The sequence below is a fragment of the Saimiri boliviensis genome, chromosome 11, assembly GCF_048565385.1.
Source record: "Saimiri boliviensis isolate mSaiBol1 chromosome 11, mSaiBol1.pri, whole genome shotgun sequence".
NCBI classification, from domain to species: Eukaryota; Metazoa; Chordata; class Mammalia; order Primates; family Cebidae; genus Saimiri; species Saimiri boliviensis.
The window spans coordinates 9,647,445-9,673,884 of record NC_133459.1 but is presented as its reverse complement, the minus strand read 5'-3'; the positions used below and the strand labels follow the sequence as shown (position 1 = coordinate 9,673,884).

At 57.7% G+C, this 26,440-nt stretch overlaps 1 protein-coding gene across 1 annotated transcript in view; it reads left to right on the top strand.

Annotated features, from left to right (window-relative positions):
* Nucleotides 1-26,440, top strand: part of CASZ1 (castor zinc finger 1) — a 160,648-nt gene that overhangs the window by 79,530 nt on the left and 54,678 nt on the right. Inside the window, exon 3 of the mRNA XM_074380050.1 lies at nucleotides 15,013-15,065. The gene's annotated coding sequence lies outside the window, so the exon portion shown is untranslated. The remainder of the gene's footprint in view (nucleotides 1-15,012; nucleotides 15,066-26,440) is intronic.

Genomic DNA, 26,440 nt, shown 5'->3' with positions numbered 1-26,440 from the left:
ACTCCAGGGCCAGTTTTCTGGGCGGGCAGCAGCGGCAGCCTCCTCTGGACATTTCTGAGCTCCCCCAGGCTCTTTGGGGAGCATGGTGAGGGGGGGGAGCTGGTCAGTGCTCCCAGTCTTTCTGCCATCACCAGCCCCAAAGGCATGATTCCGAGCTGGTTAGAAAGGCGCGTAGCAATGACAAGGATGATGACTACGATCACAGTGATGACTGGCACCACGTTTTCCACGCAGAAATGTGTAGACACCGTGCTAAGAGCTTTGCCCTCATCGCCTCCCCAAACGCTTACCACAGCCCTCCGCGTCAGGCACTATCGTTGCATGCATTCTATAGGCAAGGAAACGGAACCTCAGAGAGGCCAGCTCACAAGCCGTTGGTACCCACCACACTTCGGAACTTGTAGCCAGATCCGAGCTCTCTGTGGCCAGGCCGCAGGGCTTCTGGGCAAAGCAGCGGGGACCAGCAGCCGCCTGTCTCCTGGTTTGATCCCAGCTGACGATTCTTTTTGTGCATGAACACACGGCACCCTGGTGCTGTCAGACGACCTGTGTGCAGGCTCCGTCTCTCTGCACTGCTGGCCTCTTCTCCCCACCAAGAAGACGAGTTTCACCTCCTCTCGGGCGGGGAGCTGCCTCCAGTGGCTTCTGTGGGCCCTTGGACCCTGGAGGTGCCTGTTCGGGCCTTTGGGGATCCCCTGTGCTCTTCCTTCGCAGTTTTTCCTTGGAATGTTGAAGTGCCGAGTTCTATTCCCATACCCTGCTGCCTCTTCTCTCACTGTGCCAGGCTCTGGGACCCATGGGCTTCAGGACTGGGCAGTACCTGAGGCATGGCCCACTCCCTAGTTGAAGTGAGTCGTGCGTCTGCTCACCTGCACCCCCTTGCCCCATGCCCTGCAGGTGGCCAGCGTCTCCTCGTGCTCCAGGTGGACCTGGGTGTCCCTCAAAAACTTATTTGGTGCCATCTTCCCCACAGCGCTGGTTCCCAGGGATCCCTTCTCCCAAGCACTGAGATTCCAAATGTGTGGCGTGTGCCTCTGTCACCTTGAACTTCAGGGTCCCTTGTCTTGGGCTACCGTCTTCCATGGTGCGTGGGCAGGCTGCAGCTTCCAGGTCTACAGGGAAGGCGGTGAGGTGTGGTCAGAACTAGGGCTTTTGATTCAAAGAGAAGTGAAACGGCTCGGGAGTGCACCCCACGGCAGACCTCCCTTCTCCGAGCCTCACGCTCTTCCCTTCCAGGAAAGGGGCAGGGGGCTGGGCGTAGTGGGTCTAGCCTGTAATCCCAGCACTTTGAGAGGCCAAAGCGGGCAGATTGCTAGAGGTCAGGAGTTCGACTCTAGCCTGACCAGCATGGTGAGACCCCCACCTCCGCTAAAAATACAAAAATTAGCCTGGTGTGGGGGTGAGCACCTGTAATCCCAGTTACTCGGGAAGCTGAGGCACAACAATTTCTTGAACTGGGAAAGCAGAGGTTACAGTGAGCTGAGATTGCACCACCGCACTCCAGCCTGGGCAACAGAGCGAGACTCTGTCTCAAAAAAGGAAAAAAAAGGAAGGAAAAGAAAGGGGCAGGGGCAGGAATTCCCCTTGCGGGCAGCAGTCTGCACAATGACTCAGCTCCTCCAGGTTAAGTGCCCAGTCGCAGGTGCGGGAAAGAGCAGGCTTCTGTGGATGCCAGCAGAAAGGTTGTTGGGGCTGGGTCTGCTGCCCACTCCCCAGTGGGTCAGGACTCCAGCAGGGTGTCCCGGGCTGAGGGATGGAGGCGATTGTGCCTGGCGCCAGTAGTTCTGCCCAGCCTGTTCCCTTCCCATCCTCTGGCCCTCAGTGACTTTGGCTGCATGTACCTTTGGCAGGACAGGGCGGGACCAGAAGTGGGGACCTAGTGACCTTCCAATTTGGGGTTCTTGGAGAAGGGGCTGGTGCACCCTCCTTAAGGAGGAGGTGGACAGGCTGGGTGTTTTATGGAGTCTAGGGGAGTCCTGCGGCAGCTGTATCTGTTAAATGCCAAGCCAAGTTGGTTTAATATGATTGTAGCCGCTGCTTTGATAAATCAAAATAATTAAAAATAATAAATTTGATTCCTCAACCAACAGGGCTGTGTGTGGGCGCAGGGCCTGGGCTGCCAAGCCAGGGCTGAGGAGGTGGGAGCGGGCACGGGGACAGGGAGTGGACAGTGGACAGTGGATGGCCGCAGGGTGGAAGGGGAGGCTGCGAACCAGCGGGGGGAGGAGCATCTCTCACTCAGCAGAGCCGAGCCCTGCTGGCCACACACCTGGCTGGAGCCCCAGCTGGGCCAGCCTCTGACCCTGTGGCCTTGGGCCAGCCTCAGTTTCCTCATCTGTCAAATGGGAAGGCAGTTCCGCCCGCCTCCCAGGGCTGTGTGAAGCTGGGCTTTGCTGAGTGTGGGTCTGCTCCATGTTGAATGGCCCCTCGGCCCATCCCTGCACCCGCTTTGGCGCTGCAGTTGCTGGGGCGACCAGGTGTGCTCACAGCGTCTGCGCAGCCTTGCAGGCCCACCAGCGTGTCCGGACTCTTCGTCCCAACAGTCCTGTGTTGTCCTAACACAGGATTGTCCTGTTTATGAGGACATCCCCCCCACCCGCTGCAGGACGTTTCTATTGATAGCTCCCTCGGCTTCCAGAGTTGGGTCAGGAAGCCCCATGCCACGCCCTGGGACCGACTCCCTGCTCAGGGTGCTGGCAGCTTGGACCTGGGTGGGGGGGGGCGGAATTGGCAAGGGTTTTCCGCCCCGTCCCATGTCCCCCGCCCCCCATCCATGTCCTCAGGAGCCGTATTGGGCGTCTGATCCCAAAGTGTCTGAGCAGCTGGAAATCTGAACTGGGGGGAGGGGGCAGGGCTGGTGGGGAGAGAGGGACAGGGTGTCTGTCTCTTTAAATGCACTTTGTGTCAGTGCGATAAGGAATTTGATGGCTTTATCAGAAATACCAAAGCTTTATTTAGCAGGGTGAGGCTCACACCACTCAGCTCCACACAATCTGCTGATAAATAGCAAAAAAGAAAAGAAAAAAAAAAAAAAAAAACTCCAACAACTCACCAACACCCCAGCATAGCAAGGCAGGAAAACGATGCAGCAGACAGAAAGGCAGGGAAGGCAGGTGGGGAGTTTGGGGGAACTGGGAGCTGCCGGGGGTGGGGATGGGGTGAGTGGGTTCAGCGGGAACCGCAGGGGCGTTCTGGAAAGTGCTAACAGGCAGGCATTTGTAGATTTTTCTGTCATTAGGTAAAAATACTACAATGATTTTGATTCTTGCAGAGAAAGGGCTTGTTAAGGAGACACGCCCTCCCCCGTGTCATCTGTCTGTCCCTTCGGCTCCTGCCCCCCCAGCAGCCCAGCCCGTCTGAGTCTCTCTAGGGGAGCCCTGAGGCCCAGCCCTCCGCTAGGTGTGTGCCCTGGTGCCCTGGCTGGCTGTGCTGGTGAAGGCAGGGGCAGCCTTGGGATGGGGAGAGAAGTTTGGCCGAACGTAGAAGAGACTTCCAGGGAGAGAGAGCCGCCTGTCTCTGCAACTCGGAGAAAGGGGCCCCCTCTCCATACAATGTGGCTAAGGAAGCTGGAGAAGGGGAGGCTTGAGAAAGCCTTTGGAGGACGGGACTGACTCCATGCTTGGGGCCGGGTCTCAGCCCAGGGCGGTGGCCAGGCCCTGCCCACCTGTGGCATTCCAGGACTTTCTGTGCTTCCTGTCACTGGGGAGCTCTTGGGGCGCCCCTCCAACCTGGCCACTCTAGATTGTTTTGTGCTGTCTAGAGGGTCTGCAGATCAGCAGACCACCCCTTCCGTGTGCTCTTCCTCCTCTTACTCTCCCCCTGCACCCGGGCGTTTGTTCTCCTGCCCCCACAGGGGGAGCCCCTTCCCTTGGGTCTGGCTTTATGCTCAGCACATGGGCTTGAGTGCAGCTGCCCTCGGTATCCCCCTAGATGGTCCAGACAGCTCCCTCTGCCCACTGCTCCCTGTGACTCTTTTGATGTGAGCAAGCCAGATTTAAACCAGGGTCCCCACCCGTGCCTCTACGCGTGGGCTTTTTCTAGCCGCTTTGTGCATGTGACTTCTCTGGAAACAGAGGCAGGTATCAGTGCTCCAGGCCCAGCCAAGAGCCATGTGGATGGGGAGCGGGCTGGGTGCCGTGGGGAGTGGAGCAGGCGTCTCTGCTGCTTCCCTCTCTCCGACTGCTCTCAGGCTCCTTGCCCCTTCTTTTTTTTTTTTTTTTTTTTTTGAGACGGAGTTTCGCTCTTGTTACCCAGGCTGGAGTGCAATGGCGCGATCTCGGCTCACCGCAACCTCCGCCTCCTGGGTTCAGGCAATTCTCCTGCCTCAGCCTCCTGAGTAGCTGGGATTACAGGCACGCGCCATCATGCCCAGCCAATTTTTTGTATTTTTAGTAGAGACGGGGTTTCACCATGTTGATCAGGATGGTCTCGATCTCTCGACCTCGTGATCCACCCGCCTCGGCCTCCCAAAGTGCTGGGATTACAGGCTTGAGCCACCGCGCCCGGCCCTCCTTGCCCCTTCTTAATATCCCCACAGTGCAGCAGAGCCAAGGGCTTGGGGTCCTCACCACAGGCCCACATATCCCGGGGACAGGGCTGCTTCTACCATGGTCGACAGGAGTCACCTCTTGGTGACTCGCAGTTGGTTGAGGAGGAGAGGTTTCGGCCCACATAGTTGTCCCCAAACACGGCCGAGGGGCCAAAGCTTCCCAGGGCCCACGAGCTGAGCCCTCGAGCAGGAGAGAAGCGGGTGAGGCCAGAGGATGCTTCGGGGCAGTTATGGGGGACCCAGAGTTAGACCAGGTGGAGGCCAGGGTGGGCTGACTCAGAGAGTAACTCTAGACTGGGCACCCAGTCCCTGGAGCCGAGGAGGGGTGGAGCCAGGGTGCTCCCTGAAGTCGGCTCACAGAAGCCGAACCAAGGTTAGGCCCAGCCAGCCAAGTGCCTGCGGCAGGTGGGCCTCCTAGGAACTCGTCGGGTTTAACAGGACTAGCCCGGCTGCTTGGGGAGGGCCAGCACTGGGCTGGGCGGACACCAGGCAGCTCCGAGGAGAGGATGGGGGCTGGGCCGGCCAGGGAAGGGGCAGAGGGTGGAGGAAACTGCAGAAAGGCCGAGGCCGGGAGACAGACAGGGGGAATAAATGGAAGTGACAGGGTCAGGCCAGACCTTTGTCCTGCAGCCTGATTAGAGAGTCTGCCCTGGATTTCTGAAACTTTGGGACGTTGTCGGACAAACTGGAGCTTAATTCTGTCAGAGCGCTGGGGAGATTAGAATTGACATCCTGGGAGCACATTCCTGGCTGGGCAGAAATCCAGCCCCCGCTGGGAAAAACCTGTGAAAGCATGGCCAGCCCAGTGGTGGCGGCAGGGGGTGCCCGTCAGCACCAGTGGCCACTCCAGCCTCATGGGCCGGAGCCAGGAGCGCAGGGAGGGCAGGTTGGTGGAAGGCTCCGCCTGTGGAAGGCGTGGGGGCCCTGCAGAGCCACTGCTGAGTCTGAGTTCCAGTTCTGTGCCTCGTCCTGGCTGTGCTGCCTTGGGCGGAGAGCTTACATTTCTGTCTTTCTTTTTTGAGATGGAGTCTTGCTCTGTCAGTTTCTTTCTTTCTTTCTTTCTTCTTTTTTTTTTTTTTTTTTTTTTTTTTGAGATGGAGTTTTGCTCTGTCACCCAGGCTGGAGTACAGTGACGTGATCTCGGCTCACTGAAATCTTCACCTCCCAGGTTCCAGGGATTCCCCTGCCTCAGCCTCCCAAGTAGCTGGGATTACAGGCACACACCACTATGGCCAACCAATTTTTATATTTTTAGTAGAGACAGGGTTTCACCATGTTGGTCAGGCTGGCCTCGAACTCATGACCTCAGATGATCCACCCGATGCAGCCTCCCAAAGTATTGGGATTACAGGCACACGCCACCACGCCCAGTTTTTGTATTTTTTAGTAGAGGTTCACCATGTTGGCCAGGCGGGTCTTGAACTCCTGACCTGAGGTGATCCTCCCGCCTCAGCCTCCCAAAGTGCTGGGATTACAGGTGTGAGCCACTGCACCCAGCAAGTGCTTGAGTTTCTTAACCTCCATTTTCTCATGTGTAAAATGGGACAGTCTGCCTCTGGACCTACTGAATTTTCCTTTCCTTTGAAGTTGAAGGCATAACCCTGGGAAGCCAAGAGGGATGGGTCAGACGGCAGTGCAGCTCCAGGGCCAGGGCCTGCCAGAAGACAGAGAAGGTTCCCCTTGCAGAGTTCCCTGGCACAGGGCAGGCCAGCAGTGCCAAACCGGAAGGGCCTTCTGGCTCAAGCATGTGGGAGGTGGCTGTCCCCACACCATGTGGTCCTCCCCATCAGCCACCCGTCCTTGTCAAGCCTGGAGAAGCCCAGCAGGGGACTTGGAGACGGGTTCGGCCCTCTGTAAGAGCTCCCAGGAAACCCCCACCCAAACGAAGAGAGCCGAGGGAAACAGACAGAGGCCTGCCTTCCGAGAGCTTCCAGTCCAGGAGTTAGAGGACCACACCTAGGAGTTAAGAGGACCACAGTGAGGACCAAGCACCACAGCCCCAAACCAGGCTGTTTCCGGAAGAACAGAGTACCCCTCCCCACATCCCTCCCGACTCTAATGACTCTTAAATAGTGGTAAATATTTTGGCTAATGCAGGCTCTCGTGGCAGAGAGCAAAGCTGTCTGCAGTTCAGGACCTACAAATTATTTATTAAAGGTTTGAGATGCGGTGCAATTATGTGGAAAGAACCCCAAAAATTAAATAAATAAGTAACAAAATAAATAAATAACAGCCCCACTGGCCTCTTGAAGGCTTGGGAGCTGCACATGATTGCCGTCTTGATGAAATCCCCCCGGATGTAATGAGCTGATTTTCTGCTGTTAATATTGCATCTGCTGATGAAGGATTCGTTAGGATAATGGAACGAAGCTAAAATATAAATGACTCCCTGTCAAGAAGCAGCTTTTGTTTGTTGATCTCCTGACAGTTCCTGGGCCAAGGCAGGGGTTTCTGTGCACACGTGCATTCTGGAACAGACAGGAGGGCGGGGGCGGGAGCTTGGGGGGCTGCCCCTCGAGCCTGGCCCCCCGGTTATTGCAGGCTTTCCCTTCGAGGTGGGACTCCTCGACCTTGGGAAGCCCTGGAGCCCTCCAGAGAGGCGCTGGTTGCACTGAGATGCTGAGCGGCAGCAGAAGTGGTCTGGGGAGCCCGGCGGGGAGGTGGATTGGCTGGGCCGAGCGTGTTGGGATCCACACAGGAGAACAGGCGCGCTCTGTGTGTGCCGGGAGAGGCAGCCTGCAGGGGTGCACCATCACAGCCCTTGAGCGAGGGCTCCTAAGGGGAGGTCCCTTCATTGCAGCCATCCTAAGCTTCCTGCCTCATCCTCTCCCTGCGTGATCACAGAGCACATCTTGTGGAGGCCTGGGAGCCCCCCCTCGGGCAGTGGCTTCTCAATCAGGCATAGAGGGAAAGAGGACCCATTTGAAGTCACCATGTCTCACACTGACCCCCACCCCAGCCCCACCCAGGCTTGGCTTCCCCAGCACCTGCCCTGAGCTGCCATGTGGGGACAAATGCCTTCTCTCCCTAGCACTTGTTTTTTTTAGAAAAGCAGTATCGTTTTATTTTACTTTATGGTGATAAAATGCATATACCACCACATTTACCATTGTGACCATTTTATTTTTTTATTTTTTATTTATTGTTTTATTTTTGAGACAGAGTCTAGCTCTTGTCACCCAGGCCGGAGTGCAAAGATGCAATTGTGGCTCACTGCAACCTCCGCCTCCCACGTTCAAGCGATTCTCCTGCCTCAGCCTCCTGAGTAGCTGGGATTACAAGCACCTGCCACCACGACCCGCTAATTTTTGTGGGTTTTTTTGTTTTTGTTTTTGTTTTGTTTTTTGAGATGGAGTCTTGCTCTGTCACCAGGCTGGAGTGCAGTGGCACAATCTTGGCTCACAACAACCTCTGACCCCCTGGTTCAAGTGATTTTCCTGCCTCAGCCTCCCGAGTAGCTGGGATTACAGGCATGTGCCACCATGCCCAGCTATTTTGTGCGTCTTTAGTAGAGACAGAGTTTCACTGTGTTGGCCAGGATGGTCTCACTCTCCTGATTTTATGATCCACCCACCTCAGCCTCCCAAAGTGCTGGGATTACAGGCTTGAGTCACCACACCCAGCCTCTAACCATTTTAAACTCTACAAATCAGTGGCATCAAGCACATTTGCAGAGTTGCACAGCTATTAAGCTAGTTCCAGAACTTTTTCATGGCTCCAGACAGAAACCCTGAGCCCCTCAAGCAGTCCACTCCCCACTGTCCCCTTCCCCGGCCCCTGGCAGCCACGGCTGTCTGTCTCTATGGATTGGCCTGTCCCGGATACTTCACAGTCTTGGAATCATACAACTGTGGTCTTTTGTGTCTATCTGGCTCCTTTCTCGCTCAAAACGGTGTTTTCCAGGTGCATCCATATTGCAGCCCACATCAGAACTCTACTCCTTTTTTATAGCTGAATACTATTCCATAGTATGGGCTGGGTGCAGTGGCTCATGCTTGTAATCCCAGCACTTTGGGAGGCTGAGGTGGGCAGATCACCTGAGGTCAGGAGTTCAAGACCAGCCTGACCCACATGGAGAAACGGCATCTCTACTAAACATACAAAATTAGCCGGGTGTGGTGGTACATGCCTGTAATCCCAGCTACCTGGGAGGCCGAGGCAGGAGAATCACTTGAACCCAGGAGGTGGAAGTTACGGTGAGCCAAGATCATGCCACAGCACTCCGGCCTGGGCAACAAGAGTGAAACTGTCTCAAAAAAAAAAAAAAAAAAAAAAAATTCCATAGTATGAACAGACTCCACATTGCTTATTCACTCCTTGGTTGATGGACACTTGAATTGTATCTACCATCTGCCTGCTGTGAATAGTGCTGCTATGAACATTCATGGACAAGTGTTTTTTGAGTACCTGTTTTCCATTTTTTCTGGCATATGCCTGGGAATAGAATTCCACTATCTCTCCAACTTCTTAAAGGCAGGGACCCTGGAAACTAATAAGAGGTCACATTTACTGAGCACTTACTATGTGCCAGCCACTGTGCTAACCATGATTTCAATGAGTCTTCAACAGCACAGGAATGGAAGCTCATGAGGGCTGAGTCTTCGGTTTGCCAATTGTTCTCTAGGTCTAGGACAAGTATCTAAAAGCATATAGTAGGTGCTCAAGAAATACGAAATAAACTTCCTTCAAGATAGGTACTCATGTACCTCCGCTTTTCAGCTGAAGAAGCTGGGGCCTGGAGAGGTTAAGCAGCCTGCATACCCAACTGCATGGCAGGAGGCAGCAGAGACAGGATTCAAACCCGACTCTCACCAACTCAGCTTTTGTATGTGTCTTTTTTTTTTTTTTTTTTTTTTTTCCCCAAGACGGAGCCTCACTCTATTGCCCAGGCTGGAGTGCAGTTGCACGATCTCAGCTCACTGAAATCTCTGCCTCCCGGGTTCAAGCGATTCTCATGCCTCTGCCTCCCGAGTAGCTGGGATTACAGGCGCGCACCAGCAAGCCCAGCTAATTTTTGTATTTTTAGTAGAGACGGGATTTCACCATGTTGGCCAGGCTGGTCTCAAACTCCTGACCTCAGGGGATCTGCCCGCCTTGGCCTCCCAAAGTGCTGGGATTACAGGGTGAGCCACCGCGCCCAGCCTCGTTTCATAAGCTGTCTTGTCTTCTCTTCCTCGTGCCTGGCACAGCGTCATGCACACAGTATGTGCTCAGTGACTACCTGACAATCTTGCTGTGGAGCAGGGACAAGAGAGATCGAGGTCACTTGACGTGGCACAGGGGCTGGGGAAGGCCGGGAGCGGGTGTTGTCTTTCTGTGCGTCTGTGGGCAACGTGCCTGTCTGTTGAGAGGGGGCACTGCCTACCAACGCTGAGCCCTGCGCTGGCAGAGCCTGGAGTGGGCACTGCTGAGCACCCTCCCAGCACCTGGGAAAATCTGACTGACTCCTTGGCCAGAACCACTCCTCACCTTGGCCTTCAAGGCCCTTAGAAAAAAGGAGCGCAAACTAGGCCACCAACTTGGACCCTTCCTCCTGGGGAGACCAGGAGTCCTGCCCAAGAAGATGGGGCAGGGCAACTGGGAAACCGGGGGGGTTGCTTCCTCCTGAGCGGGTCTCAGGAGGGGTGAGGAGGCCAGCTCTTCTCCTGGAGCCTTGAGACAGTCAGGCAGGGCCTTGAACTCACCATTAAAGTCCCTGGCCAGGCATGGCCACCACACAGGGCAGCATCCCTTGAAGGACGCCAGGGCCTGACCGCATAGGGTCCTGGGCAGGTGAGGGCAGTCCAGAAGCTGGCGCTGAGCCAGCCTCAGGGTGGAGGTCAAGTTGATGTCTCCTGCTTTTTAAAGATGCCTATGATTAAAAACATTTCTTAAGACAGGGTTTGGGAGAACAAGGTGGGAAAACCCGTTTCCTGCCCCAAAAGGACAAGGACCCTTCCTCTTGACCCTATGTAGATTTCTCAGGATTCTGGCCCGATTCCAACCAAGACTGTGCTTGGAAAGAGCCCAGAGCCAATCCAGAGGCCGCTCCGACTCCGGGGGGCTGGACAGCCACCCCCACCGGCCCTCCCTGCCTCCGGCCCGGCTTCTTTCCCGAGGCCTCTGTCTCCATCCGGCACCTGCTGGCCTGTGCGGCCCTCGGCCCCCTCATTGTCCTGCTAACCGCTGTGTAAAAGTTCCGGGCTTCCTCTGAGCTTTCCGTTTTGCCTGGTTATGCTGGGGGTCCCCCGGTGCGCACCCCTTGGCAGGCGGCCTCACCCCGGGGACCGCGTGGCCCCTGCGCGGGGCCTTCGTCTCCCCAGCTGTCCTCCCGCAGCACCTTTATTGGTTCTTTCTTTTCTCCTCTCTTTTTCTCTCTCTCCCTCGCTCTCTCGCTCCCCCTCTTTCTTTTTCGCTCTTTTAACATGGTTTTCCTAAAAAGTTTTTTAATCAATCAAATTTGAGGCAGAAAATAGGTTTTGTCACGCCTGGTCCCGGGGTGGTGTGACTCTCACTCAGGCTCCCGACAGCTCCTCAATGCAGGACGGAGGCCAAACAGAATATTTCTCGGGGAAAGTGCCCGTTTCCATGACGCTGCCCCTGTTGTCTGCACCCCCCCCCGCCCCACGCTGCGGGGCTCACAGGGCCCCAGCCCCTGTGAAAGGGCTCGGCCGGGGAGAGGCTGTGCATGAGGATGGGGCCGGGGGCAGGGGGAAGGAGGCGGCCATGGCGTGGGGGGGGCGGGTGGGCAGCCCGACAGCTGCCCCGAGCCCCCATGGCCCGGGAGGCCTGGGGAGCAAGCAGGAGGGCTGGCCGACCGAGGAGCCTGGCCTGTGCCTCATAAATATGGAGCTGGGCAGCTGTGGGTGAGGGGCTCCAAAGCCAAGTCCTGGGCCGGTGGCAGCTCCAGCCAGAGGGAACCGCAGATGGATGATGCCCCTTCAGGTCCTGGTATGCTGGCCCCTGCCGCTTCTCCGCCCTTCACTCTCCCGCGTCCCGTCTCTCCTGGCATTCCCTCCGCCTCTTGCCCATGGCCACCCCCTCTCCTCCATCCCTTGCTTCCTTCTTGCCCTCCCCAGACCCTGGCACCCCTTGGGCCTCTGGTCCTCCCAGCGCCCAGCCCAGGTTGGCCCCACTCCGAGCTCCCTGCAGGTCCCCGGCTCTTCCCTCCCCAGCCCACCTTCCCTCTTCCTCCTTCCCCTCTCGGTCTTTCACCCTCTCCTCTCCTCCTCTTCTCGCTCTCTTTTATAATTAATGATTAGTTTTAATTGGTTTGCTTAGGCAGCCTGACAGCAAATTAACAGAAGCCAGCCCAGGGCTGCGGCTCGGGGAGAGACCACTTGCTTCAGAACTGGCCAGGGAAAGGGTTGCAGGAGGCTGCCTGCCCCCGGGCTCACTCACTGGAGGCAGCTCCGGGCCTCACCTGGGCAGGTGCAGTGGCCAATAGGAAGAAGGCGGCAGAGAGTCTGCCAACTTGCTCTGTACTTCTGCTTTTCTTCTCCTCCTCCTCACACCCCTTCTGTCCTCTTCCCCTTACCCAAGACATGGCTGGTGTCTTCAGAGATTAGGGGTGGGTAAAAGGTGGGCAGGGCCACTGCCCTTAGTTTGGGCAGGGTTTGCGTTTGGTATCACTCATCCTCACTTGTGCGGTGGGCTGGCGGGGCGAGCGGCCTGATGCCTCTGGGGCCAAGATCTGCTTTTTCGCATGGACAGAAGGAAGGAGGTCAGAAGGCTGTTGTCACTCAGCTGCCAGCCAGCCGTCAGCCGCACAGCCTGGAAGCGCCGGGACCCAGTTCTGTTTCTGATTCGCCAGCTACCTCTGGACAGAACGCAGAACCTTTGGGTCCTCAGTGTTCTGGGCAGAGTACTTAGGATTAGGAACATTGGATGGACGGACAGACGGATGGATGGATGGATGGATGGATGGATGGATGGACAGCTGGCAGGCAGTGGGCATGTTGGCATGACTTAGGCACTTTCTGCCATGATTCCTGAGCACACAGCTTTTTTTTTTTTTTTTTTTTTTTTTTTTTCTTAGCCTGGAAGCATTTCCCTTCACTCCAGCCCCACTGAGTGCAGGGCCCCTGCCGTCCTCTGGGTTTCTCCAGTGTGGTGCCTGTTCCCTGGCCTTGGAGGGTCCTTTCCCAGATGTGCTGACCACTCACTCACATGGGCCACTCACTCACAAAGCAGACATCGAGGACAGTGACAGGCAGAGAGACAAGAAAAGGTGGCCGGAGAAGGAAAGAGAGACCAAGATGAACTCTCGGCTACTTCTTAGGCGCCCGCTGGGGTCCCAGAATGCCAGTGTCCCAGTTCCCTCCCAGGGACAGCCTCCCCACTCCCATCACCCGGGACACGTGGACGGGGCGGGTGGGGTCCAGGACCCCGTGTGCGTCCCGGTCCCCGTTTGTACGCGTCTCGGCCCTCCCCTCCCTCCTCCACCCCCGACCAACTCCTGGAAAGTTTTCTCCCTGATTGTTCTGTGTGATCAGATCTGCGAGTTGCTCTCTAAGCTTCTTGTCACATTTTGACTTAATGAAGTGCAACTGCTGAGGGATTTGGGTTCAGCGCTCCGGTCTCCCGCACTCCCTTGTTGTCAGAAAACAGGGGTGGTTGGGGACGGCAACACCGAGCTGCAAGTCGTTATCATTCCGGTCAGTCTGTTTAACACAAAATTAAACAAAGAACTAATTAGTGCCTCATGAATTAATAAATGCACAGTTGCCAGGGAGGATGGGAGGGGAGAGAAAGGTGGTGGAAGGGAGATACCGGAGTTGTGGAGTTGGGGGGCTTTGGGGGTCCACAGGAGGCTGGCCGGGGCGTGTTGAGAGATCTCAGACGGGAGTGCGTGGGACAGACGGGACGGGGAGGATGACACCCCAGCCAGGGCCCTGGGCTGACCGGCCGGGCCTCGAGCTCGGATGGCCGACCCCACCTAGCGCCTGGCAGTAGAGGCCTGGGGTTCTCCATCCCGACCCCCTGCAACCCTCCCTGCCGCTGTCCTCCTCCGTCCTCTCCTCTCCTGGCCAGCGCCTTCCCTTTTCCTTATTCCCCCTTTGCACGGCTCTTTGGCGTCTCTACCGCCCCATCTCAGGGGTCCACCCAGTGCCCTGCAGACCCCCAGCCTCTCATCATCTGGATGAGGTGGGCATCAGAGGCCCGTGGGGCAGTGCTTCCCAACCACTGGATGCCCACCGGCCGGCAGCCCTCCCAGAGCCCTGCATCTGGCAGGGTGGGCTCTGCCCCGGTGGGCACCCTGTGCCCAGGCAGCCCAACTCAAGCGGCGAAAGCTGGTGGAGAGCCGAGGCCTCCTTAAGAGAACATGTCAAGTACAATTAGCATTATCTGTCTAAATATGTCCTGGGAACCAGAGAGCGGGCGGTGGGACTGGGTGGCATTCCGGGAGCCCTCAACAAGGTCACCTCCTCTCCCGCAATCCCCCCAATCTGATTTGGGGATTACATAGCCTAAGGAAATTGGTGTTATTCCTCTTGCATCATTGATAAGCCACACATGAGGGAGAGGAGAGAAGAAATGTAACAGCCAGCCTTCCCCAAGCCTGGGGAGGGTTCCGAGGCCTGCAGGGGCAGGGCGTGGCTTGAGCAAGGGTCGGGGGCCTGGCCAGCAGGCAGGGAGGCTCCCTGGGTTTTGTCTCCACGTACACAGAGGCTGCCCCTTTGAAACTGGCTCCCCAAACTCATCCCCTGGGCAGGAGGGTCCCTCCCAGCACCCTGGGCTGGGCCGAGTGTCGGATAAAGGCCTCCGCGTTGTGGGACCGTCGTCTCTCTCCCTGCGCAGTCTCTGGACGTGGGTTGTGGTGACTCATGGATAGGACCCCAGGGTGGAAGATGCTGTCGGCAGCCTGCTCCCGGGGCATGGAGGCTTCCTGGTGCCTTGGCCCCGGGCCCGCCCTTGCCCCTCTGTCACCTACTTGCTAGAGAGAACAGATTGGCATCTGTCATTTTTGGGTTCAGGGGCCCCGGGGAAGAGAGTTAAAGGAGCAGTTGCTGCTGTATTCTGTCACTGTCCCCAGGCATCCCTGCTAGGCCACTGCAGCTCCACGAGGCCATGTCACCAGCACCCCCACCCCGGCCTCCTCCACCGGCACCCCCCCACTTCCTCCACCAGCACCCCCACCCCCACCTCCTCCACCAGCACCTCCACCCCAGCCTCCTCCACCAGCACCCCACTCCAGCCTCCTCCACCAGCAGCCCCACCCAAGCCTCCTTCTCCAGCGCCCCTGCTCCGGCCTCCCTTCTCCGCCTGGCTAGGGGGGGTCCTGAGGACCACCTGCAGTCAGCTCCTACCCGGTTCTGACTCCCTCCAACTGTGGCTGCTGTGTACCTGAATGAGCCAAATCAGAGCCCAGCTGGCATGCCTGAGTTTCTGGCCCTCTTGGCTGGCAGGGAGGGATGGAGGGCGTGCGCTGGGGAGTTGTGGGCTTGGAAAGGCTAACTGGGCTCCTCTCTCTGCCTCCCCAGGATGAAGTGACACCCCCAGGGACATCCCAGGAGGCTCTAGGACCCGCTTCGAGGTAAGGCCTGAGCCCCTCCCTGAGCCTTACATCCCCTCCCCCACTGCTGACCACTCACCCAATGCACATGTCACCCTGGGTGGGTCGGTCCTGCGGGGTACCTGGGGAAGAGGAGAAGTGGAGCAGGTGAACAGCAGCCACCCTGCCCGTTCCGCCCTGGTGGGAAAAGATGCCCTCCCGCCAGAAGGAGCTCCTCGGTTTGGCTTGTGGGCTGGAAATGGTCTGGGGACATGTGGATTGCAGACTTTGGGCAAGGAATGTGCTCAGGGCCTGCAGGGCTGTGCTGTGTGTTGGTTAAAGGCCTCCACATTGGTGGACCAGCGTGGGATGGCAGGGGACCTGTGGTGTCTGGGCTCGGGGTCCCAGCCTGCAGTGCCCACTCTCACAGTGTCATCGCCTCTGTGGCGGTGGCTGGCTGTGTCTGGAAGCACCGCCCAGGCTCTGCTTCAAGAATCGCATGGACTTGAAGCCCCAGAACCCCGGTCCTGCCTTCTTTCTTCGGAGGCTGTGCCGCCCCCAGCGGCTGCCTCCATTTTCCCTAAGAGGCTGGCAGGGAGAAGGCCACGGCCGAGACCAGGACACGCTGCCATGCCCTGTCCTTCCCCAGGCCCAGGGCTCCCCCAGAGTCCAGGCACTTGGGGCTGCCCCAGCCTGGCCCAGCCTTCATGGGCTGTCAGTCCCCCGGGTGGTGGCGCGAGAAACCTCGGGGCCACCAGGCCTCGGGCCCCAGGCAGTGCTGTGTCAGAGGTGACCGGTGGAACGCCAGTGTTATGTAAATAGCGGGGCCTGCCCGGCGGGCGAGCTGGCAGGCTGCAGCCATCCATCATCCCTGCTCGGCAGGGCGGGGGACAGACCCGGCACCGTGCGCCTGGCTCCAAACCTGTTTGTTTTCCCTTTGTCTCTCGAGTTTCGGCCCCGGCTGCGACCGACCGGCTCTGGGTTTTGTCCTACCGGCCCCTTCCCCCCCAGGAGGACGGGGAAAGGAGGAGATTCGCCAGCTCCCACTGCGGCTTCCCTTTCGGACTTCAAAGGCTCCCCCAGCATTGTCTGTGCTGGCGGGCAGTGGCCCTGAAAACGTGATCAGAGGCGGCCCGGTGTAGGGCAGGCCCGGCCCGCGCCCTGCGCTCTCGCTGGGGCCTGTGGATTCCTCCCTTTGCCGCCAGCACCACCCTGGTTACAGCTCTGTCCTGGGTCCTCTCGCCTTTCTCTCCCTGGTGCCCCTTCTGGCTCCCTTCTGGCCACTCCCGCCCTCCTGTTAGCCATGGTCTCACCCCTGTCTCACGGAATTGAGAGTTCTAGAATCTTCAGAGCTACGAGCCTCCACGCCTTCACGTGGTCCACGAGGTTCTGAGCGCCGTGGAAGGCTCCTCAGGATGCACCGAGCTGGGACCGGTTCCTGGATATTGGCTTCCCACGTGCGCCTCGTTCTCTATCCCTTTTCTCTACCCTCTGATCATGAGAACCTTGCTTCCTCTAGAGACCTCTGCCCATGAGGTCCAGACAGGATAGACACCTCTGTCCCCAGGCAGCAGGGTGAAGTCAGGCATTCCGTGTCCTGAAAGCCAGGCCCAAGTGCTTCCATCCTCTGGAGCAGCACTTGGCAGATGGGCCACTTTGACCCACAGCCTGCTTTTATAAATAAAGTTTTATTGGAACACAGCCACGCCTATTTGTTCAGGTATTACCTATGGCTGCTTTCACTCTACACTTGCAGACAGAGTTGAGTGCTACAGCAGAAATCTCTGTTTGGCCCACAAAAACCTAAAAGAGGAATAATTTTCTCTCTGGCCCTTTATGGTAAAAGTTTGCCAGCCCCTGCTCAAGAGGTTCTAGCTCCTGCACTTTGCTCTCTCTTTTTAGTGGTGAAATATACATAATAGGAAATTTACCATTGCGGCCATGCTGCTGTACAGTTCCCTGGCCGTAAGTGCGCCCCGATGCCGTCACACCCATCATCCTGCGCTGTGCACATGTCTTCATCGGGACTGCTGTGAGGGGCCCAGCACATCTGTCTGGGAGCCCTGCGCTGGGGTTGCAGGGCTGCCTACAGTCCTGGTCTGCGTGGAGGGCTCCCTCCCCCTGCTCTGCTAGGGCCTCCTTCCGCTCAGTCCCACCTGTCTTGAAGTCCCAGCTCTTCCTCCCCTCTGCAGCCCCTGCTTCCTCGGAGCTCTTCCCCCGCCGGCATCCCAGCAGCCCTCCAGCCTTTAGCAGGTTCTCTCACCTCAGATCCATAGCTTCCTCTTTTTTTTTTTTTTTTTTTTCTTTTTTGAGACATTCGAATCTCACTCTGTCGCCCAGGCTGGAGTGCAATAGCGCTGCCTCGTCTCACTGCAACCTCTGCCTCCCAGGGTCAAGCAAGTCTCCTGCCTCAGCCTCCAGAGTAGCTGGGACTACAGGTGCACACCACCACACCCGGCTAATTTTTTATATTTTTAGTAAAGATGGGGTTTCACCATATTGACCAAGCTGGTCTTGAACTCCTGACCTCGTGATCTGCCTGCCTAAGTCTCCCAAAGTGCTGGGATTACAGGCATGAGCCACCATGCCCCGCCCTCACAGCTTCCTCTTTTGTTAGGGGAGAAGAACATCGATTTCGCAGGGTTGTTGGGACAAGTGAATGAGTTGTTGTGGCAAGGAGGAGCTGGGATGCCTGGGAGAAGCTGTGCAGGCTGTGTTGGGAGCTGCTGAGGGGCAAGCAGGCCGAGGGAGGAGTCCAGGTCTGAGGCTGTCCGTGGCGGTTGGGAACCAGGCTGCAGTCCGGCTGAGAAGGGGGTTACACAGTGGCTCTGGCTCTGTCCAGGATCAGGGACCAAGGCCACCCTGGCCCCGTTCTACGGCTGTGGGCTAAGGCTGGAATCAGGCTCCAAGCCTGAGAGGAAAGGCTGGCAGGGAGTGGGCAAGGAGACGGGAGCTGTGCCGGCAGCCAGCGGCCTGAGACGGAGCTGCGCCCGCAGAGTCTGCTGGCTGTCCTCTCCTGCTGGGTCTGCTGCTGTCCCTCTTGCTGTCCTCTTTTTGAGGGCTCCTGGCCTTTCGTCCGACTCTTTCCCCTCCAGGCCTCCTCTCTGCACCCCTCTAGTTCCTTTTCCTCCTTGCCTTCCCCCCACCCATAGCACCCCCACAATCCCATGGCTCTCTCTCTCTCTCTCCCTCTCTCTCCTTTTCATCTACTCGGAAGGCTTTACTTTACTTCCTTGTCACCCTAATTGATTGCATTAACCTTTCAGCGTATTGGATTTCCCCGGCATCGTGCAGAGAGCCCTGTGCAATATGCTTATAATCTAAGCCATAATGGACAGTTTGCAGTCAACAAGCCCCTTCTCCCATCGGCCCCGTTGACATCTCTCTTGCCCAGGCCACAGTGGCCACTGCCCCCGCTGGCAGGGGTGGGGCTGGGAGGAGGCAGACACAAACCTGGACCCGCCGATGGGGTTCTTGGCCTCCCTCTCCTCTCAGCGCCGCCGACAGCCCCACATCTCCCTCTGCAAGCTCCCTGGCCGGGGTCATTGCCAGGCCTCTGGTCTTCGTGAGTCCTTGTGGCTTGGCCTTCTGCCCTTGGGACTCTCTGTCTAACAAGTGGCTGATGGGGCCAACTTGGATTTCGCGGGTGAGAGTCCCCCATCCCATCCAGATGGTTCTCAAAGCAAATCGTTCCTCCTTCACTAGCCCAGGAGGCTTTGGGGGAAGATGGCAGTGGCCACCTCAGGGGACAGGTGGTGGCTAGGAGGAGGAGCCTGAGATCTCTGACCTTTACTGGGCTCTGAGTCCGCAGGAGGCCTCTGTGGACCTTCTGGAAGCTGGGCCAGCTCCTGGAAAGGGTGCAGGTGCATAGGGCAGATGAAAACAGGGGATCTGCTGGAGCCAAGGCAAGAGATAAAGACCCTGCCAGAGCAGGCCAGGGGTGAGCAAGGGAGCAGCGGCTCCTCCCAGAGGGTGAGGAAGCGGGCGTGTGTCACCTGGCTTGGGGGCCGTCCCCTGCACTCATCTCAGGACCGTGTGATTTGGGTGCTTGGTAGAGGACGTCTCCAAGTCTCTATTTCTCATCTGACGTTTGGTGCAGCTCTCAGCAGGTCCACCTGCCTTCCGAAAAGGAAGAGAGAGATTGCCCAGGCAGCAGGACGGGAAGCCCAGGCGAAGCCTCGAAGGCATGAGGGCTCAGCCCGACGGGAGATGGGCCGGGGAGGTAGAGAAACTGAGGCCTGACTTGTCAGGCTGGTAGGAATGGGCTCCCTCAGGTCAGCTCCTGGACGGGCACCTGTTAGTTCAGCAGGAGGCAGAGGAACCATCCCCACGCCAGCTGCCTGGTCCTAAGGGCTCAGCCCGAGGCCTGAGCGCTGGCCCCGATCCGTCCCGGCTGAGGCTGCCAGCCCTCAAACCAGCAGCCTGATCGGCCGAGTCTTCATTCACGACAAGATGGGATGTCAGGTTGAATACATTAGTGTCAGGCTGGAGGAGCAGGACGGAAGCTCCCATTAGCCCCGGTGGTACCTCCTCTCTCCCGCACTGCCCCCCGCCCCAGCCCTTTGCCCGTCAACTCCTCCTTCTGACTGCCCCCCCTCCTCCCATCACTCCATCACTCTGAAGGGCGAGCTTTGGCGAGAGGGGGCTGGACCTGAGTCCTTCCCATCCTCTCCCAAGGATTTTGGGGGTGGGCAGAGGGCACAGCAGGGAGAAGCCAGGCAGCGAATTAAAGTTTGTGATTGTCAGCATCAGGAGAAGCTAAATAACCCTGTAACTAGTATGAAGGTGAATTCACGGTCTGCTGCACACAGAGAATATGAGTGTCTGCGAGACGGGGAGCCCGCCTGCCATGGTGGGCAGCGTCCTCTCCAGGGACCCGGGCGGGAGGCAGGAGGAGGGCCACGCACCCCCTTCCCTGCCAGGGAGCAGCTGCCCAGGAGCCCCGCCAGACACCTGCGGCGGCTCAGCTGCTGGACAACCTGCTGGCCCTAGCACCAGGGGCCCGAAGAGACGTTTGTAAGCACCAATGGTATACACCCATGGACAGCAGCCCAGGCCTTGGACTGATCCATATTAACAGCTAATCCTCACCGAGCGCTCCCTCTGTGCGGCTGTGCTGTGTGACAGCCACGCCACGCAGGAAGTGACAGTGTCAATCCCTGTCTTTCCCCCACTTTCTTATCACCACTTTATTGAGATATCATTCTTATACCAGAAAATTCACCCTTTTAAAATGTACAATTCAGTGGGTTTCGGTATATTCACGAGGTTGTACGATCACCACCACTATCTAATTTTAGAACATTTTCATGCCCCCAGAAAGAAACCCTGTACTCATTAGCAGTCCCTGTCTATCCCCCACTATCAGCAGACCTAGGCTTCCACTAACAAATGATTCCCTTGAGGTGCTGAGAAGGGGCCGGGCACCGTGGCTCACGCCTGTAATCCCAGCACTTTGGGAGGCCAAGGTGGGCGGATCACCTGAGGTTGGGAGTTTGAGACCAACCTGACCAACATGGAGAAACCTCGTCTCTACTAAATATACAAAAATTAGCCAGGCGTGGTGGTGCATGCCTGTAATCCCAGCTGCTCGGGAGGCTGAGGCAGGAGAATCACTTGAACCTGGAAAGTGGAGGTTTCAGTGAGCCGAGATCTCACCATTGCACTCCAGACTGGGCAACAAGAGTGAAACTTTGTCTCAAAAAAAAAAAAAAAAAAAAAAAATTGCTGAGAAGGTAGAGGGTCGGTGCCTGGTTTCAGGCAGCAGAGCCCGTGGAAGATTGAGCTGGGTGTGACCCCAGGTACTGAGACTCCAGAGCTGGTGATCCATGAGGGACTGACTGCTCGCTGTCCTGGCGGGTCCCCATCCCACCCCCGATACATATGTGTGCCTATCATGTGTGTCTGACAGTTCAGGCTCAGGCGTGTACATGAACCATCCAAACACCTAGACCCAGGCAGCAGCCACAGGTCTTCTCCCCAGGTACGGCGGCAACTCCACACAGAAAACCTCACACCTCCCGGAAGGACAGCCAGCCCTCTCCCCGGGACCCCTCCCTCGGCTTCTCCCCGGCCGCCCTGCTCCTAGAAGGGAGGCTTGGCACAAGAACTGGCAGCAACAGGGTAGCTGAAGGGGCCAGAGAAACCTAAGCAGTTTCAGAGTTTTAAAGTGAGAAATCCCGTATCTACTGCAGCTGATCATTGTAACTGAAAGAAAATGCTAACCCGACATTCCAGAACAGGTCCCCGCCCGGGCTGGGGCCACAGGCTGGGCCAGGCCCACAGGGCAACGCAGCTAGCCCAGTTCCCTGCACCATACTCTCCAGCTTCTCTCTCTCTCTCTCTCTCTCTCTCTCTCTCTCTCTCTCTCTCTCTCTCTGCTTCTCTTCTGTTTCTTCTCAACTTTTTCTTCCCACCTACCTCTCTCTTCTCTCACACTCCACGTTTCCACCCCAAAACTTGTTTTAAAAGTGTTTGTGGCCACACTCTTGAACTCAGGAAAATTTGGGAATTTATGTGAAACTGTCGCTGCTTCTGATAAGAGAAACCTATGAGGGTGAGACAAAGGAGAGGGCGGCACGAGACAATCAGTCTGTTGGATTTTGGTTTGGGGTTTTTTCCTCCTTCTTCTCTCTCCCTCCAAAGTGGAGGATCCGGCCGGGCCAGTTTGGATATTTATTAAGAAAAAGCCAAAGATAATTAACTTTTTTGTTTTTGTTTTGTTTGTGGGTGCCTCCCCTGCTGGCACTCCTGGCTGCCTGGCAAATTAAACCTGCTCCCGGCTCCCTGGGTGCTGGGCTGCCGGCAAGACTTCTGCCGACCGTCCTGGGTCTGCCAGGGCCGCCAGCTGCCCACCCAACCGCCCACCTTGGCTTTTGGACCTTGGGTCACTTTATGCTCCCGTCGATGCCACCTCCCCAGGCTCTACTGCTAAGAGCACCCTTTAGAGCAGGGTAAGTGGGGTGTGGGGGGCGGGGAGAGGAGGGGCTACTGTTTGGGGCTGTGGCCAGCACTGCCCTAAAAGGAAATGGGGGGGAAGCGTGAGCCTCTCCCAGGGCACAAGGGTGTCCCTTCTGGCCGGTTCGAGGCTGTCGACTTTCCTGGCGAGAGTAAGGGGAGCAGAGGATGAGCTGGAAGTACAGGGAGAGTCTAGATTTGGGCCGCGTTGATCCCCAGCTCTTCTCCCTGGAGACTGGTACACTGCGAGGCCTCACAGCCCCTGAGAACGCCCTGGAGCCAGCAGGCTCTGGGCCAGGGAGCCAGGCTGTGACACCTGTCCTCTCCCAACCCCAGGCTCTATCCTGCTCCCACCCCCAGCCCAGCCCAGGCCATTGTGGGGGCCTGGCGCTGAGTGACTATGGAGCCAGTGCTTGGGAAAGAGCTGGCTGCCTCTGGTCGGCTGTCCTGGAGCCACACAGAGCCCTGAGGCCAAGCGCTGACCTGAGCCTGAGAGCCCAATTCATGGGCCAAGAAGGTGACGCTGGGAGCTAAAGGCTTCCTGGTATGAGACAGAGCCGAGGGCTTCTCGTGAGCCAGGACAGCCCCCGAGAGGAAGGCCAGTGTGGAGGAGCTGGTGGGGTTGGAGGTGCGGCTCACCCCCTGGTTAAGCCAGTCCACCTCGGCCCTCCCCTGTCAGGGCCCCTCCTTGGCCCCCCGGCTTGATCCCCAGCCGGACAAGCAGGCCTTAAAAGGGAGCCTCCTCCAGGTGGGGAGCCTGCTTTGGAGCTGGCCACAGAGAAGAGGGCATTTTTCAAGGATTTTGCTGGCCCTTTTTTTTTTTTTTTCTCTGAAATATAAGGATGTGCAATTTTTTTGGTTTCAATTTAGCATTGGAGAATTTTATAATTTAGTAATTAAAATCTCTGATAGGCTTTAGAAATTGCGGCTAATTGAATTTAATGGGAAGATGATTTTCAATTTTATTTGATTACCGGGACCCCTGGCATCGGTATTTATGGGAAAAAAATGGGAACTGTGCTGTGTGGGCTAAGATGGCATAATTGAATTAGGGATAATCGGATTTCTCCGTCATGAATTTCACTATAATTTTCCTATAATTTTCCATTAGATATCTAGTTTACAAATATTCACAAAGAAATGAAGCTCTTTCGGAATGGAGATTGCTGGCTAACAGGATTACGGGGCCGAGCGCGAGGCTGTGCCAGCCCCTCTCCTGCCATAATGCAATCCCTGCGTCTGCCTTACACTCGGCACGGCCCTCGCTCCGCCACCCACTCTGTGGCTCCTCTCTCCCCTTTGTTTCCTTCTCATCCTGCTGACCCCCTGCCCCAACACCCACCTGTCTGTGGCCCCCGACCTCCCATGCCCGTGGTTGTGCCTCGGTGCCTTGGCTTTGCCCACCCTCGGCCCCCCAGGCTTCCCGTCCAGCTCGCTGGCTCACGGCTCTCCCGACACCCTCCCTCCATCAGCCCGGGAGCGAGCTCACATGCAAACACGCGGGCTCCCTCGCAGGTGCGAACATGCTTGTTCGCAGGCACACGCAGTCCTTTGGCCAAGGCTTCCATGCCCTGGCCCAGTCGCCTCCGATGGAACCAGTTTATTGGGATCCTGGGGTGGGGTGCAAGAACAAAAGAAGCTTTGTTCAAGTTTATGTGAAAGTTACAAATTCAAAATGAGAGCAGATAAAGCATGAGATACCTGGTGTGTAAACAGGCAGGTGAGTGAGAAAGCCCCAGGCTCGGGAGGGTGAGTGGGCAGCCCGGGGGTGTGGGGGAGCGGGAACCAGCCATGGCAGCGTGACGGCAAGGGCGGATGGCTTTCCTTGGTGCTGACGTAGGGAGCCTAGGTTGGAGGGACCACTGGGTTGCCTTCCACTCTTCTGTTTCTCTTGCGAGTGGGATGTCTCAGGAGGAGCTGGAGGCTCTGGGCCCGGGGCCTGAAGACCAGGAAAGATGATGGCATTGGGCTTCCACCCTTGGAGTCCCAGGCGTGGCGGTCCTCACTGTGGCCTGGCTTTGGGGTCTCAGGTGTCACCATGTCGGATTCCTCAAAGCAAAGATGAGCCATAGCCTCAAAAGATGCCTCTCCTCTTGGTATGAGGACATACACTGAGAGAGAGAGAGAGAGAGAGAGAGAAAGAGAGAGAGAGACAGAGAAGGGGGGGCACATAACCTGGGGACCCCTCCATGACACAGCCTCTGACTCACATCCCGAGACCGCGAAGCCTCCACCTTCTCTGACCTTCATAAATCCTCCAGCACCGAATTGGCTTGTTTGGTGCTTCTCTGACCCGTGCTCCTCCACTGAAGGCCTCTGACTCTTGGGCAGGGCCCACTCAGCCTGCACTGGCTGTCTGGCCAGGGACTTGGCAGGGCGGAAGCTTTCCGGGCATCCCCACACCTCCCTCCACTGCTGGCTGCTGTCCTCCAAGCTCTAGTCCTGTCCCTTCTGCCCAAGGCCCCGAGGTACTGGGTGGCCAATCCAGGTGGTCCCGCTTAGGCACACCTTTCCCCTTCACACCTTCCTCAGGGGTCAGGCTCTGAGCACCCTCAGCTGAAGCCAAGAAGGATATTCAGAGCCAGCCAGCGGCTCTATGGGGCAAGTATGCAAGGAGCTCCCCATCTGTGCAGAGATCTTCAAATGTACCCAGAAATCACCTCTTCTACCCCATGTCTCCAGGCTTCCTCCTATACCCAGTAGCCCAGACAGGAGAGCAGAGGCTCAGGATTGGGGTGGGGACTGATCACCCACTGTCACCAGCCAGAGCTGCAAGCCTGTTGTTAGGATTCCTTGCTTCGGGGAGTCATGAGGGCAGCACCCAGAGGCAGGTGTGAACCCCACAGCGGTCCCGGACACAGATGTCCTCTCTGAGATTCTAGCACACGGTCCTCTGTGCTGGGTGCCCTGTGTGGGCAGTCAGACTCCCAGGCTTAGACTTGGGGTAGTTCTATTCCCTTATTTGGGGTTTTGGGGCCAAGGGCAGCTCAGTAAAGTTTCCGGGCCTCTCCAGCTGCTGTTCCTATGTAGGGGTGGGTTGGGGAATCACAGAGCCAATGGGGCTGTGCGAGAGCCAGGAGCGGGGACTGCCGGGAAGGCAGTGGGAAGGGCAGTGGCGGAGGGAGGGATGTTCAGCACCCTGCGAGGCCATTTAGAACTATAGAGCAAGCGGAGAAAGGGAGAAAAATGGGGAAAGTAGGAGAAAGAGTAGATTGTTAACTCCCTGATGTCTTTGCCCCAAGGCCTCCCCGGCCCCTCCCTTTGCAAAATAGAAATATTGCAAAAATAGGCCAGCGCCATGTTGCTGGATGCTGTCCAAAGACCGGGGAGAGCCTGGGCCCTGCTCCCCTCCCCTCATCTGAAGGCAGTGTGGCCCCTCCTGAAAGAGGAGGGCTGGGAGAGATGGGGAGGGCAGCACGATGGGTGAAGAAGGGATGGAGAGCCAGGTCTTTCCTTAGCAAGACTACTCAAGACCCTGCTCCCCCCACTGCCTCTTTCCTTGGGCCCCTCCAGCCCAATGGGTCATTTAGGTCACCAACATTTAAGGACTCTCAAAAAATATGGCTGCAGCAGGGACATCTGGGGATGTCCCATGGTGCACGGTGCATAGTGGGGAGACCCCCCCCCCAAACTGCTTCTCTGGCAGAAAAGGAGGAAGAGCAAGGGGAGCACAAAGCACCTGGCTGGCAACGGGCTGGCAGGAAATGAGATTCCACATTGAAGGGGACGGGCCTGGCCCCAGGGCCCGGGTCGGGGGAGCTGGGATGGGCCTCAGGCTCCCTGGTTGAGGGTGCCTGTGCTCTGCTGAGCGACCTCCCTAGGGCAGTGGCTAGAGGGACGAAGCGGGGAGAAAGCTCAAGCGATGGCCGGGATCATGGGTGGGGGGCTGTGGGGGAAGGGGGCGCCGATCTTCATTCGTCTGGCTGCCGGGCAGGTGGCCCAACTTTGAGGGGAGGAGCGGGGAGAAAGACCCGGAGACCGGGGAGGCTCTGGGAGGGCCCTTGGACCCGTTTTTAACGGCAAAACCAAAGCAAAGCGGAGGAAAGCCCAGTGCGTGTCCCAGACCGGCGCTCCTGGGGCCCAGGGCCGGGGACGCGCCTGTTGCGGGGGCGCGCGGGCCCGACTGCGCCCTGCCCCGCCCCGCACTCCAGTTCCTCCAGCTCCAAGAGCCGCCCCTGCCATGAGGGGAACACGAAATCCCTGTGCTGCCCTAGGAGCGCCGAGCCCGCAGACAGCGCGCAGGGGAGCAGGGAGGCGCAAGGCCCGACGGGCGCGGCCCCGCGGCGCCTCACACCTGCGCCCGCCCTCGCGGAAAAGTTGGCGCGGCCGCGCGGGGCGTGGGGCGGGCGCGCGCGGCGGCCGACGGTCGCGCTCGCGGGGCCGGAGCGGCCGCCGGGAGAGTGCGAGCGCGCGCGCGGGGCCGGCGGCGGCGGCGGCGGCGAAGGCGGCGGGCGAGAGTG